This window comes from Theobroma cacao, chromosome 1 (genome assembly GCF_053813885.1).
Source record: "Theobroma cacao isolate CCN51 chromosome 1, ASM5381388v1, whole genome shotgun sequence".
NCBI lineage: Eukaryota > Viridiplantae > Streptophyta > Magnoliopsida > Malvales > Malvaceae > Theobroma > Theobroma cacao.
The window spans coordinates 18088201-18104148 of record NC_142639.1 but is presented as its reverse complement, the minus strand read 5'-3'; the positions used below and the strand labels follow the sequence as shown (position 1 = coordinate 18104148).

Here is a 15948-nt window from a genome sequence, read left to right as displayed (position 1 = left end):
TTGCCCAATTTAATTTCTAAACACATTTAACTAACTAAAACTATCAATTTAACTAAAAATCAAAACCTAAAAATTTCAATTTCTCTCCCCTAGAATTTCGTCCAGCCCTTGATATCACTTTTTGATCTCTCTCCTCAAGCATGCTAAATGGAAATAAAGGCATAGGAAAGGTAGAAATCAAGCTCCCCTAGAAAAATCTTACCGTTAGACGCGTAAACGGTCGAAAACCGCGAATTTCCCTTTGAATTTTCTTGTTTCTCTTTGGTTTTTCTTTTTTTCTTCCTTTCCTCTCTATTTCCTCTCTTGTTCTTCCTTATGGCCGGCCAGCACTCAAAATTTGGGTTTAAATGGGCTGACTTTTCATTAAAATAATATTATTTTATTAAAAAAATGCCACGTGTCACTTTCCCATTGGCCCATTTTTAAAATTTCATCCATTTGTTTCCAAATTTTCACCATACACTTGTCTCATATATTCATAGCTTAGATAAAATTCTCAGACTCATCCAAAGTCTCGGTGGAGTAATTTTTGAAATTTACACTTTTACCCCCGTAAAAGTCAAAAATTACATTTTTACCCCTAAAATTGAAAAATTGCCCATAGACATATTTTTGATCCCTAATACTCATACCATGCTCCAATTTGTCAAATTTGATGTAAATTCTCTCAAAATCTCAAATTTTGTCTGCGGGTGGCAAAATTACGATTTTGCCCCTACACTCCAAAAATCACCAGAATTAAACTTTTTCACTTCCTATCATTAAATTATACTCCAAATAGTTAATCCTGATAAAAAATTTCACTCCATGATCAAATTATTATCTTAGGTGGCAAAATGACGATTTTGCCCTTGAATATCAAAATTTCTAATTTTACCCCAAATGAACCCTCGAACTCCAAACAATCATTTTTAGTCATTCCTGGACTATAAAATATTAAATTTCATCCTACAATTCCTATTTGAACTAGTTCGAGGTTAAATCAATTTAAGTGTACCGTTAGGTACAATATCAAGTTTTGTCTATTCTTAGGTACTTTTTTAGCGTAATAACATGCTACTCAATGCATGTATGTCATGACATGTATTTATACGGTCGGGTTTTACAGATTGTGTTTGTAGGGGAACGTCGAGTATTACCATATTGTGTAATCTCAGCCATCAAAGCTTTGAAATTAGTGCAAAAAAGGTATTCAGCTTATTTGGCATACGTGATCGATACTTCAAATGGGGAACCTAAGTTAGAGGATATCCCAATAGTAAGTGAGTTTTCTGATGTATTTCCTGATGATTTACCGGGACTACCTCCTGATCGAGAGCTTGAGTTCCCTATTGATTTACTTCCGGGTACCGCACCTATTTCTATCCCTCCATATAGAATGGCTCCGGCAGAGTTGAAGGAACTGAAAGTCCAGTTGCAAGATTTGGTGGATAAAGGTTTCATTCGCTCTAGCATTTCTCCTTGGGGAGCACCAGTCCTATTTGTAAAAAAGAAGGATGGTACTCTTCGATTGTGTATCGATTACCGTCAGTTGAACCGAGTGACCATCAAGAATAAATACCCTTTACCCTGGATAGATGATCTTTTTGATCAATTACGAGGTGCTATGGTATTCTCTAAGATTGATTTGAGATTTGGGTACTATCAGTTGAGGATTAAGGAGCAGGATGTACCTAAGACTGCCTTCAGGATGCGTTATGGGCATTATGAGTTTCTGGTGATGCCGTTTGGTTTGACTAATGCCCCGGCAGTTTTTATGGATCTTATGAATAGGGTGTTCCATCCATACTTGGATAAGTTTGTGATAGTATTCATCGATGACATCCTGGTTTATTCGAAGAATGATGATGAACATGTTGCTCATTTGCACATTGTGTTGCAAACTTTACGCGAGAGACAACTCTATGCCAAGTTCTCTAAATGTGAATTCTGGTTGAAAGAAGTGGTTTTCTTGGGACATGTGGTATCCGGAGCTGGAATTTATGTCGATCCTAAGAAGATAGAGGCAATCTTACAATGGGAGCAACCAAGAATGGTTACAGAGATTCGTAGTTTTCTTGGCTTAGCCGGTTATTATCGGAGATTTGTTCAGGGATTTTCTATGATAGTAGCTCCTCTGACTCGTTTGACTCGTAAAGGAGTTAAGTTTGAGTGGGATGATGTTTGTGAAAATCGATTTCAAGAGCTAAAGAACTGGTTAACCTCCGCTCCTATTTTAACACCTCCTGTTAGTGGAAAAGAATTTGTGGTATATAGCGATGCATCTAAGTTAGGATTAGGGTGTGTGTTGATGCAGGACGAGAAGGTAATAGCTTATGCTTCCCGACAGTTGAAGAAGCACGAGACGAATTACCCTACTCATGACTTGGAGTTAGCAGCAGTAGTATTCGCATTGAAGATTTGGAGACATTATTTATATGGTGAGCGTTGTCGGATTTTTTCTGATCATAAAAGTTTGAAGTATTTGCTCACCCAGAAAGAGCTTAACTTGAGATAGAGACGATGGTTGGAGTTGATTAAGGATTATGACTTAGTGATTGCTTATCATCCGGGAAAAGCAAATGTTGTAGCGGATGCTTTAAGTCGTAAATCCTTATCGTCGTTAACAACACTTTAGAGTTTTTATTTTTTGATGTTACTTGAGATGAAATCTCTAGGGATCCAGTTGAATAATGGTGAGGATGGAACCCTACTTGCTAGTTTCGTCGTGAGACCTTCATTGTTGAATCAGATCAAAGAATTGTAGAAATCTGATGATTGGTTGAAACAGGAAGTTCAAAAGCTGCAAGATGGAGAAGCTAGTGAGTTTAGACTCAGCGATGATGGTACTTTGATGCTTAGAGACCGAATTTGTGTCCCTAAGGATGATCAGTTGAGACGAGCTATTTTGGAGGAAGCTCATTCTTCCGCCTACGCTTTACATCCCGGAAGCACCAAGATGTATCGGACTATTAAAGAAAGTTATTGGTGGCCGGGTATGAAACGAGACATAGCAAAGTTTGTAGCGAAATGTCTCACATGCCAACAGATCAAGGCGGAGCATCAAAAATCGTCAGGTACTCTTCAGCTTTTACCGATTCCTGAATGGAAGTGGGAACATGTGACTATGGACTTTGTATTGGGTTTACCGCGGACACAAAGTGGGAAGGATGCTATTTGGGTGATTATGGATAGATTGACTAAGTCCGCCCATTTCTTGGCTATCCATAGCACGTATTCTATTGAGAGGCTGGCAAGACTTTATATAGATGAGGTTGTGAGATTACATGGAGTTCCAATTTCTATTGTGTCAGATCGAGACCCTCGATTTACTTCTCGATTTTGGCCAAAATTTCAGGAAGCTCTTGGAACTAAATTGAGATTTAGTACTGCCTTTCATCCACAGACAGATGGTCAATCTGAGAGAACTATTCAGACATTAGAGGATATGTTACGGGCTTGTGTCATTGACTTTATCGGGAGTTGGGACAGACACTTGCCATTGGTGGAGTTTGCTTATAATAATAGTTTTCAGTCTAGTATTGGGATGGCACCATACGAGGCTTTGTATGGAAGGAAATGTCGAACTCCACTATGTTGGGATGAAGTAGGTGAGAGGAAATTGGTGAATGTGGAATTGATTGATTTGACAAACGATAAGGTCAAAGTTATCCAAGAGCGATTAAAGACAACTCAAGATAGGCAGAAGAATTATTCGGATAAACGAAGGAAAGATTTGGAGTTTGAAGTCGACGATAAAGTTTTTCTTAAGGTTTCTCCTTGGAAAGGTAATAATTTGAAATTTCCAAGTATTAAATCTTATTTGATTATACTATTGTGATAATTTGTGGTATTTATTGGATGATGAAAGGTGCGATTCGATTCGCGAAGAGGGGAAAGCTCAATCCAAGATACATTGGACCCTTTCATATCATTGAAAGGATTGGGACAATGGCTTACAAACTTGAATTACCCCCAGAGTTAGATCGAATTCATAATGTCTTCCACGTCTTGATGTTGAAAAAGTATGTTCCCGATCCCTCTCACATTTTAGAGACACCTCCCATTGAGTTGCATGAGGATTTGAAGTTCGAGGTGCAGCCTGTACGTATTCTAGATTGAAAGGATCGAGTGCTAAGGAACAAGAGCATTCCAATGGTGAAAGTATTGTGGAAGAATGCTCGAATGGAAGAGATGACGTGGGAAGTCGAGAGCCAGATGAGAAACCAATATCCATATCTTTTCTTCGAATTAGGTAAGTGAAATTTTGAGGTCAAAATTTTATTTTAAGGGGGGTAGTACTGTAAAGCCCGACCTTATAAAATACTATTCATGACATACATGTGATGATAGCATGATTGCATGCTAGGAGAGTCCCGAAAAATTTACAAAAGTCAGTATTGTACCTAGAAGTACAACAAAGTTTATTTAATCCTCAAACTAGATCAAATAGGAATTTTAAGGTGAGATTAAGAGTTTCACAGTTCATGGATGACTTAAAATGGTAATTTGGAGTTTGAGGATCAATTTGGAGTCAAATCGAAATTTTCATTAACTAGGGGCAAAATGGTCATTTGCCACCTGGGGACAAAAATGAGAATTTTAGAAAAGAATTTTTTGGCCCCATTTGACTTATTGGAGTATAATTTGACTTATTGGAGTTTGATTTGAGGTTTAGAAGTGAAAAATTTTAATTTCGGTATAATTTGCAGTATATGGGTAAAATGGTAATTTTGCCACCTCAGGGGCAAAATTGTAATTTTCCACCACCAAGATATTTTTTCCAGCACATGGTCTTCCTTTGTCTTCATCTTTGACCCTTGACTAAACATGTGGTGGAGATAAAATATTTAAATTTTTAAAATTTTAAAAACGAACCAATGACATGATGCCACGTGTCATGCCTTTATTAATTTATTATTTTTCTTTTTAAAAGGCACAAAAATCAGCTCATCTTCCACCCCATGGCAGGCCAAACCAGCAAGAAGAGAGAGAAAACAAAAACAAAACCCTAGAGAGAGAAAATCAAAGAAAAAGTGTGAATTTTCAAGGAAATTAAGTGAAAAAGGTGAGATTTTTCTATTAAGCTTGAGTTTTCTTATTCCCAAGCATTTCTCTTTATTTTCCATGATTAAATTACATGTTTTCATGATGAATTCAATTCTGAAAAAATGGGTTAGGAGAGAGAAAGTTGTTGGATTTATTTGATTTTAATTTATGTTAGTGTTTTTAGTTAGTTTAGCATATTTAGAAACAAAACAACAAGAAAAGAATTTATTTTCCCCCCCAATCATTAATGGCTGAATTTACCGTGTAGTGAGTGAGGATGAGTTTGATTTTATTCTAGGAGAATTGGTTAAGGAATAATGAATTATGAGCCTAGAAAAATAATGAGAATTTTCGGAGCAAAAATACGAATTTTTACCTACTAGGGGTATTTCCATAATTTACTATCCAGACTGATAATTTGCACCACACTGAGGGACATTAAGTTAATTTGGGTGCAATTGAGGTATAGAAACTGAAAAGAATTAAATTGGAGTTTAAATGGACGCGTTAGGAATTTAATCGGGTGATAAAACGAATTAGGCTAATACCGGGTTTAGATAGTTACCAGTGCATTTTTGCATTCCATATCAAGCATTGGTAGTCTAAATTAGTTTAATTTTGATTTAGTACCAACTTGGTGAAATTCTCGATTTTGTACTGTGTCAAGGTGGTGAGTCCTCCAATAAAGGCAAAGAAATTGCGTCCGAGGACCAGTAGACAGAGTGCTTCGAAAGTCTGCATTCTAGACATTGTGAGTAAACTTACTGTCATTTTAATTATCTAGGGTGGTTTTTAGATGCTTTCATGAATTCTATGAAAAAAGAAATTTAAAAAGGTAAATTTTCATTTTTTATGAATAAATGTGTTTCAATGAAATTAATTTATAAATTGTTTTGAAATTAATAGTGATTTTGAAAAATAGAGTACACGGAGACTGTTAATTGTGGCAATTTCATTGTTTAAATTAACTGGCTTTTGATAAATCGAGCATGATTGGCTAGTTGGCAATTGTATTGAAATGCGAATTGTTTGGTTACCTTGGAAAACTGCGAATTACAAAATTGCCATATCATGTTATTGAGTTTTATTATATGGTGGATTATATATTAATTAATCACTGCAGTAGGGGGTTTTTGTGGACCAGCCTTTTAGAGGGGCACGGTAAACCCTATTATATTCTTACCTTGAACGGAGAGGCGCGCAGGGTATCTCCTAGGGTAAAGCTTAAGGTTCACTTCACGCCAAACCATCACGTGAAGGGGAACTCAGCCAACGCCAAGGAACGGCTATGTTTTCAAAACAAAAATATGATTTATGTGAAATGTGAATTTTAATAGCCTTGACGGTCTCGGTAGGATGCCTCGGTCAAGGTGTCCTCGAGAATAGATTTATGGCACAAGCCTAGATTTTTGTGAGATTCATAAGCCTTTTTTTACGTATTTTGAACGAGATGTGTTCTAATTGTATAACCCAGTTTATGATGATTTACTTTATTGTCTCCATGTACTCAACTCTAGATGTTTATGATGATGTCTCTTTACTCATTGGGATTTTATAATCTCACCACCCTCCTTTCCACCCATTTCAGGTTCAGTATAGACTGTAGATAGTTGATCTCATCGAGGACTACAGTGGGATCTGCATTTTCCAAACCGTAGGTTCACAGTCCTCTTTACTTTTGTTTATTCGGGGGCACTCTTGTTATTGTAAATTAAATTAAATATTTTGGCTTACTGTATTTAAGTATGTATAAATTTATTTAGCTTTTACGCTATAAAAATTATTCACGTATAACTCTATAAATATTGTTTTATAAGAAAATAGAATATTTTACTTAATATTTCTTTTATTTTCTTATTATATTCAAATAACCATAATTTTGTTTTAAATGAAGATTTTAGACTTTTAAACTCATTTTGAATATGAATTATGTGTTTTGTACTTGTATATTACGTTTTAGCCAGTTTCGAAATTTTTGAGAAAAATGACCAAAATACCCTTGTGAGACGAAAAATAATATTTTATTTGTTTAAAGTTGGAAACAACTTAAAATCTTTTAGAACACGATATTTGACAATGGTTGCTCACAAGGGAACAGAGAAACTGATAGTAAAGCCTTGCGAGATTTCGGGTTGACATCCCGGGCAATAAGTGTCTACCGGGACACCGCGGCGGTTGTCACGGGCTCGAGGGGAATACTGGATCGTGACACAAACTCATTTAAATCATGTATGCCTCAAGCATTTTCGAATTCCAATTTTCATAATATATTAGGAAAGTTTCATTATTTGACTTCATTTTTAAGGTTAATTTCTATCATCCTTTGTTCCACTCTTTCATATGAACATAACATCATTCTTCCTTAACCAATTTATAAATTGTACTTGAAATTGTAAAACTTAAAACTAGATTCTCCTCAAGTATTTTTCAATATTAATACTAATATCACTCTCAGCTTACAGCTTCTTTTTTATAATCACATAACTTAGTGCTTGCTTTAACGAGATCCAGAGCAAAACTTCTCTTGAGTATTTCCATGGGAATATCTATCTTAAACTTATGTCTCAAATAAGATGATTACTTAACTCGTGACTTAGCCATTTGACTCATCAGCAAGTTTCAAAATCACACATCTTATACTTATCTCGTATAATTTATAATTCTTCCTCAAAGGTATTTAAGCATTCTTGAAACATCTAATCATTTATTTGCTCTTTCATACTCAAAGTATATCATTTCCATAAAGGCATGCGCTTGCTCACCAAAATATCTACATGCATGCTCAACTATGCATGCTTCAACTTATCTCCAAAAGTTTCTATCATACCCCGTAATTTACTTGTGTTGTCACTAATCCTTTCCTTTCAACAAGGTCAAAACAAGATTAGCAAATTCTCGTAATGATACTCTATATAAGCTGGTTTTCTATACTAGTCTCGTAATTCTTCATTCACACTTTTATTATTTAGTATCTTATCTCAATATAGCCATTTCAAGAATCTTTCAATTTTTCTTTTAATTATATGTCCATACACAAGGCAATAAAGAAGCTTTTCAATTCATTCGGGTAGACATTCTCCAGAATATTTAAAACTCTTAAATAACAAAGCTCAATAACCAATAACCAAAATTCAATTTGTAAGCTCATTATCGTGTCACTCCCATCTTACTCATGCATCATAGGCGTGAGGTATTTAGAGCATTACAGTGCTGGACAGTCAGTGCTGTGGTACTATGACTATTAGAAATTTCCTCATCAAAGCTATTTGTCTGCATTCAAAGTCATTACATCCATCATTCTCAACCAGTGGGTTTCCCTTCTAGACATATATCATGAGTTCCATAAATATAGGTACCTTCTATTTTCTTGTCATATATACTAAGCTAAATTAATACTTTTAACTCATGTTATCTTTTAACTTTCACCATCATTCATAAAATTCCACCCCAAAACATACTTTCCATACAATGTAATGAATTCATGATACATATACCACTCCACACATAAGTTGGTTACTGTCTACAATTTTTCTCAAATTTATTGTCATCCCTATCCAATTATCTTCTTCTTATACTCCAATAATCTTATTGACTTTCGGTATAATTATCTACGAAAATAGCTCAGCTTCCTCTTCACTTTATTCTCGCAATTCTTACTGAATCAAAATTTTATTTTCCCAATTTTTTATAATTTGACTTCATAGGGGTATATTTGTGCCCAATTATTATCTCATAGTATCATAGCATCACTAAGTAATCCTCTTCATGCTTAAATTACAATCATTAACTTAACCACGTTATTCTTTCCGAATATCATTTATAACCTTATTTTTTTCTTCTATAACCTTTCTCAATAATTATATTATCAATTTATCTCTGTTATACTAAAAGATTCCCATACATATCCAATTATTAAATAGCTATTTTACATTCCATTCAAGTCAAAAAAATAAAAGCCACTCCTAACTCCTTTATATAGGTAACTACTACATTTTCCCTTAAACGACAGTTGCCTAGATTTATGACAATACAACTTCAACTAAAGTATTAAACATCTTTAGGTTCCTCATTGTCTTGATCCGGGCACATCAATGGATCCTCTTCCTCTTGAGATTTTCTCCTTTGTTATTCAATCCAGGCTTGTTGCATTCTCTTACGTTCCTCATCACTTATCGGTGCAGCATTTCTTCCACAACCGGGAGGAAAATGTCGTACAACGTTCACCCCCTACGGGATTTCCTTACCACTGTTACTTTCTCCTTATTCTTTTCTTGTTGTCCATTTACATTCATCCCACAGCTTGGAGGATAGTGTCGAACAACTGTCACGCCCTTCCTAGGACGAATACCTCCTTCGGTTATCTTTAATTTCCCTTTTTCTTTAGCATATTCCTTAGATTCTCTCAAAAGGGAACCTCTCATGCTTACATTAATATTATTAATATCTGCACTTTTTGGACTACTCAGTTTGGGCTGCCATCGGCTCCTAGCAGTAGAATCTAGTGATCCCTCGCTAATACTATGAGAGGTGTCGGGACTACCATCTCTCCTAGACATGGTGTGTGTGTGTGTCACCAGCGCACCTCAAAACCTATATGCAATCAAATAGTAATTGCTTAATTATTTATGCATCGCAAGAGTAGGTAGGTTTGTATATGTGGATGTACGCGTTCTATTCAATCTAACCTAACTTAACTTAACTGGACTTGGGGCCACACTGATACTGTAAATTTTAAAACAACTTTAAAACAACTTTAAACCAGCTTTAAACCCAAAAACTTTTTTCTTTAAAAACCAAAAGTTCTGATCTTTAAAACCAAATGCTCTGATACCAATCTAATTGTCACGACCCGAAACTCCCTTCGAGCCCGTGACAACCGTCGCGGTGCCTCGATGGGCACTCATCTCTCGGAATGCCAACCGGAACTCCGTAAGGCTTAATATTAGTTTCGCATTTCCCTCAATGAGTAACCGTTGCCAAATTTTATGTTCTAAAGGATTTTGAGCTATTTCCAACTTAAACATATAAATTAAAAATTTTTATCTCACAGGGGTATTTTGGTCATTTTCCACTAAAAATTTTGAAAACAGTTAAAAATGTAGTAAACAAGTACCAATCGCATAATTCACAATTAAAAATAAGTTTAGGCATCTAAAACCTTTATTTAAAATGGAATTATAATTATTTGAATATAAAAAGAAGATAAAACAAAATATTCAATAAAATATTTTATTTTCTTATAAACAGTAATTTTGGAGTTATGCGTAAATACTTTTTGTAACGTAAAAACAAAATAAATTCATTCATACTGTAGCACAATAAACTATTAAATTTTCAATATCAAGTGGGCCCACGATAACTAGAATTAAAGAAACTGTGAACCTACTGTGCGAAGGACGCTAATCCAATATAAGCCCTCGATGGAATCAGCTATCTAATACCTACTCTGATCCTGAAATGGGTGGAAAGGAGGGTGGTGAGATTATAAAATCCTAGTGAGTAAACAAACACTATTTAAATCAGCTAAAGCCAAGTAAAAGAAGACAATTAAAATATCCCATCATTTTAAGTATTTTACAATTTGAAAATTTATCCCAACCCATGCAAACGGTTGTATTTCATTTAATTTCTCATTAGGGCTTATGACTTTCATAAACAGTTGGCTCATGCCATCAAATATACTCGATGACACCTTGATCAGAGGCGTACACTTGAGCCCACCAAGGTTGTTAAGAATTTCGTATACACGTAAAACATATTTTTAGTTTGAGAAAACACAACCGTTCCTTGGCGTTGGCTGAGTTCCCCTTCACATGGTAGTTTGACATGAAGTGAACCCTAAGCCTTACCTCAGGAGATACCCTACGTGCCTCTCCGTTTGAGGTAAGAATATAATGGGGTTTACCATGCCCCTCTAAAAGGCTGGTCCACAGAAACCCCCTACTGCAGTGATTAATTAATATATAATCCACCAATCAATAAAATTCATTCTAGCATGACATGGCAATTATTATAATTCACAGCCTTTCAAGGCTAAATACACATTTCATATATTTCAACACCAATACCAATTCAACCATTCATGCAAATACTGTCATAAGCCATTAGATTCATAAATTTAATTCATAACAAGTGCTCTCCAATTACTCTATTTTTCAAAATCATCATTCAATTTTAAAACAATTTATAACATTTTTTCATGTAGACACATTTTGTTTGTAAAACTCAAAATTTACCATTTAATTTCATTTTCATAAAATTTCATCAAAATCGATTAAAAGCATACTTTAGATAATAAAAATGATGGTAAGGTTACTCACGTACTAGGAGTTCGATATGCTCCTATTCTCGGTCTGTGGACACAATCTCTTTACCCTTGTTAGAGGGCTCACCATCTATACATTATACGTGACACGAATTTCAATAAATTGTGTCAATTTATCATAAACTATTTCAGGCTCTCTAAATCTAAATGAATGCATGCGATGGGATGCAAAATGCACTTAAATGTGATATTCGACCTAAGTAGCATTATACTCGCCTTAATCGGCTAAAATCTCCAATTTAACTCGAAATCAATTCTTCTCACTTTCTACACGCCAATTTTACCTAAATTACCACAGTGACTGTGAATGAGATTCAATTTATCAGTCCCGGGTCAATAATCACACATGTCTCTATGTTGAGAAAAAATTCGTATTTTCCCACCAAAATTTCTCATTTAATTTCTAGCCTCACCAAACATCCAATATCACCAAAATATAATGAAATATCATAAAATTCAGCCACAATATTCTCCCTAGGAAATTCGACCAATGATGGTAATGGGGGAAAATGAATTCTTTTCTTGTTGTTTTGTTTCTAAATATGCTAAATTAACTTAAAACACTAACATAACTTAAAATCAAATAAATCTAACTTCATTCTCTCTCCATACCCATTTGGGCAACCATGAATTCACAATGAAAACATGAAATTTAACCATGGAAAATAAGGAGAAAAGCATGGGAAAGGTAAATCATAAGTCAGAATCAAGAAATTTTACCTTTGATTGGTTGATTCCTTGAAATCTCATACTTTTTCTTTAATTTTCCCACCTAGGTTTCTTGTTTTTCTTTTCCTCTCTTTGTTCTTGCTATGGCCAGCCACATGAAGAGAAAATGGGATAAATATGGGCTGATTTTTATGGAAAATAATAAACTATTTTTGCTTGACATGTGGCATGTTTCTATTGGTCTATTTTTAAAACTTTTAAAATTTTAATCCTTTTTATCTCTTCCACATAATTAGTCTGTCACGACCCGGAACTCCCATCGAGCCCGTGACAACCGTCGCGACGTCTCGATCGACATTCATTACCCGAAATGTCAACTGAAACCCCGCAAGGCTTTAAAATCAGCCTCTCATTTCTCCTGTGGGTAACTGTTTTCAAATACCACATTCTAAAAGATTTTAAACTGTTTCCAACTTAAACAAATAAAATAATAATTTTCATCTCACAGGGGTATTTTGGTCATTTATCCCAAAAATCTCAAAATCATCTAAAAATATAGTATGTAAGTGGAAAACACATATTTCATAATCAAAAATAATTTTGGATGTCTAAAACATTCGTTTAAAATGGAATTATGACTGTCATAATAAAATAAAAATATTAAATAAAATATTCAATTTTCACATAAAACGATATTTTAAGAACACTGCATAAATAATTTTTATAGCGTAAAAGCAAAATAAATTCTTACATACCGTAATACAGATAACCAAAGTATAGAATTTAATTTACAGTGACACGTGGGCCCACGAATGACCAAAAGTATCAAAAGAAATGAACCTACAGTCTTCGGATGTGGCAAGTTCAACTGTAATCCTCGCCGATATCAGTTATCTACAATCTATTCTGAACCTGAAATGGGTGGAAATGAGGGTGGTGAGATTATAAAATCCCAGTGAGTAAACAAACATCACTCAAAATATCTAAAGTCGAGTAAAAGGAGACTATTAAAATATTTCATCAAACTGTAATTTATCATCTTTCAACTTATTTCAACCAAATGAAATCAATTTATTTAAAGCAAGTAATCAGTATGGCTTATGAATTTCTTAAAAAGCTTGGCTCATGCCAAAAATTATTATCATACTCAGTTATTTGGGATACCTTGGCCGAGGGCTATCCCAACTGAGTCCGCCAAGGCTATTAGAAAGTCGTGTTTTTATTTTGAAAATATAGTCATTCCTTGGCGTTGGCTGAGTTCCCCTTCACGTGGTGGTTTGGCGTGAAATGAACTTTAAAGTTATACCTCGGGAGTTACCTTACTCGCCTCTCCAACCGAGGTAAAAATATAACAGGATTCCGTGCCCCTCTAATAGGCTAGTCCACAGAACCCAGCCCACTGCAGTAGGTCAAACCCACCATACAATAAAATTTTAGACAGCATGACAGGGCTAATATATTACTACCCAGCCTGCAAGGGTAAAAAAACAAGCAATTCATACAATTCATAAAAAATACAGCCCAGCCAGTCATGCCAATACAATAACATAAGCCATTAATTCAATTTTAAATTTACAACATATCAGTGGTCTCCAATTAATCTATTTTCAAAATCGTTATTTCGTTTCAAGACAATTTATAAAATATTTTCATTTAAACTCATTTTGTTTACAAAACATAAAAATTTACCATTTGAACTCATTTTCATAAAATTCACCAAAACCGAATAAAAACATACTTTAGATGATTAAAATGATGGTAAGGTTACTCACCGTGTCTAGAGTGGGGATTTTCGAAATACTCAGACTATTGGTCCTCAAGTGCAATTCCCTTGCCTTTATCGGAGGACTCACCACCTTGATACAGTACAAAATCGAGATATTCACCACATTGGTACTAAATTGAAATTAAACTAATTTAGACTACTAATGCTTGATATGGAATGCAAAAATGTCTAAATTTTTGCCTAAATGCGGTGTTAGCCTATTTCAGTCTTTTACCCGATAAATTGATATACGCGTCCGTTTAAACTCCAAATTAATTTTTTTTAGTTTCTATACCTCAATTGCACCCAAATTGACTTAATGTCCCTCAGTGTGGTGCAAATTATCAGTCCCGATAGCAAATTACGAAAATACCCCTATTGGGTAAAAATTTATATTTTTGCTCCGAAAATTTTCATTATTTTTCTAGGCTCATAATTCATCATTATTCATCATAATTCCTCAAATAAACATCAAGATCAGCAGCCAATATTCCCCTAGAAAATTCAGCATAATGGGTTTCAATGGGAGAAAATTATATCTCTAGCTTATTTTTGCTATATTTCAATATAACTTAACTAAAATCACTTAATTCAATTAAAATCAACCAAAAATCAAGCTCAAAACTCATCCATGGAGGTTTGGCCAGCATGGGTGTCCATACCCACTTTCTAATTTTGCATGGAAATGAGAAAAAAATGCATGGGTAGTTAAAATCACAAGGAAAATCAATGAAATTTACCTTTTCAATGCTTGATTTCTTGATTTCTCTTGATTTTCCCCAAATTTTCAGGTAGGGTTCTTATTTGTTTTTTTCCCCCTTTTCTCCCCTGGTTTGGACAGCTGAAGAAGATGAGAATTCTGAAATTTTTACCTTTTTAAAGGCTAAAATAATATAATATTATTTTATTCATTTTTTTAATGTTTTATTAATTCCTTAAATTCTAGCCATCCATTTGTTTCCAAATTTTCACCATACACTTGTCCCACATATCCATAGCTTAGATAAAATTCTCAGACTTATCCAAAGTCTTGGTGGAGTAATTTTTGAAATTTACACTTTTACCCCCGTAAAAGTCAAAAATTACATTTTTGCCCCAAAAACTGAAAAATTGTCCATAGACATATTTTTCATCCCTTATACTCATACCATTCTCCAATTTGTCAAATTTGATCTAAATTCTCTCAAAATCTCAAATTTTGTTCGCGGGTGGTAAAATTACGATTTTGCCCCTACACTCTAGAAATCACTGGAATTAAACTTTTTCACTGCCAAACCCTCAAATTATACTCCAATACTCAAATCATACTCCAATAAGTCAAATGGGGCCAAAAAAATTCTTTTCTAAAAATTCTCATTGTGTCCTTGGGTGGCAAATAACCATTTTGCCCCTGGACAGTAAAAATTTCGGTTTGACTCCAAATTGATCCTCGAACTCCAAATCACCATATTAAACCATTCTGGGACTTTAATATTCTTAATTTCATTTTAAATTCTTTATTTGATCTAGTTCGAGACTTAAATTAACTTAATTGTACCATTTGGTACATTGTCGTCTTTTAACGATTTTTCTTTCGGGGCTTTCCAAGTGTGCAAGCATATTGTCAATCATATGAATGACATGGAAAGTATTTTATAAGGTCAGGCTTGACATAGTCAATGGTCAAAATGAAGATAAGAGAAGACCATGTGCTGGACAAATGTTCTGGTGGTGAAAAATTACTGTTTTGCCTCTAGGGTGGTAAAATTACCATTTTACCCCTATGCTCCGAAAAATACCAAGAATAAATTTTTTTCACTTCTTAACCTCAAATCATACTCCAATAAGTCAAATGGGGTCAAAAATATTTTCTAAAAATTGTCATTTTGTCCCCAAGTGGCAAATAACCATTTTGTCCCTAGATAGTGAAAATTTCGATTTGACTCCAAATTGATCCTCGAACTCCAAATCACCATATTAAACCATTATGGGACTTTAATATTCTTAATTTCATCTTAAATTCTTTATTTGATCTAGTTCGAGGCTTAAATCAACTTTGTTGTACCTCTAGGTACAATATCGAATTTTGTCGATTTTTCGAGACTCTCTTAACATGCAAACATGCTATCCATCACATGTATGTCATGACAAGTATTTTTATAGAGTCAGGCTTGACATCGTC

The 15948-nt window shown here is 34.4% G+C and overlaps 2 long non-coding RNA genes across 2 annotated transcripts; one reads left to right on the top strand and one right to left on the bottom strand.

Moving 5' to 3' along the window:
• Positions 1-4948: 4948 nt before the first annotated feature.
• Positions 4949-6811, top strand: LOC148764617 (uncharacterized). Its single transcript, XR_016024208.1, has 3 exons — positions 4949-5047; positions 5696-5779; positions 6617-6811. It is a non-coding gene; the product is annotated as an uncharacterized LOC148764617 (long non-coding RNA).
• Positions 6812-12879: 6068 nt separating this feature from the next.
• Positions 12880-14619, bottom strand: LOC148764616 (uncharacterized). The gene is made up of 3 exons (XR_016025150.1): positions 14528-14619; positions 13795-13878; positions 12880-12934 (listed from the first exon to the last, which is right to left on the bottom strand). It is a non-coding gene; the product is annotated as an uncharacterized LOC148764616 (long non-coding RNA).
• Between the last annotated feature and the right edge of the window lie 1329 nt (positions 14620-15948).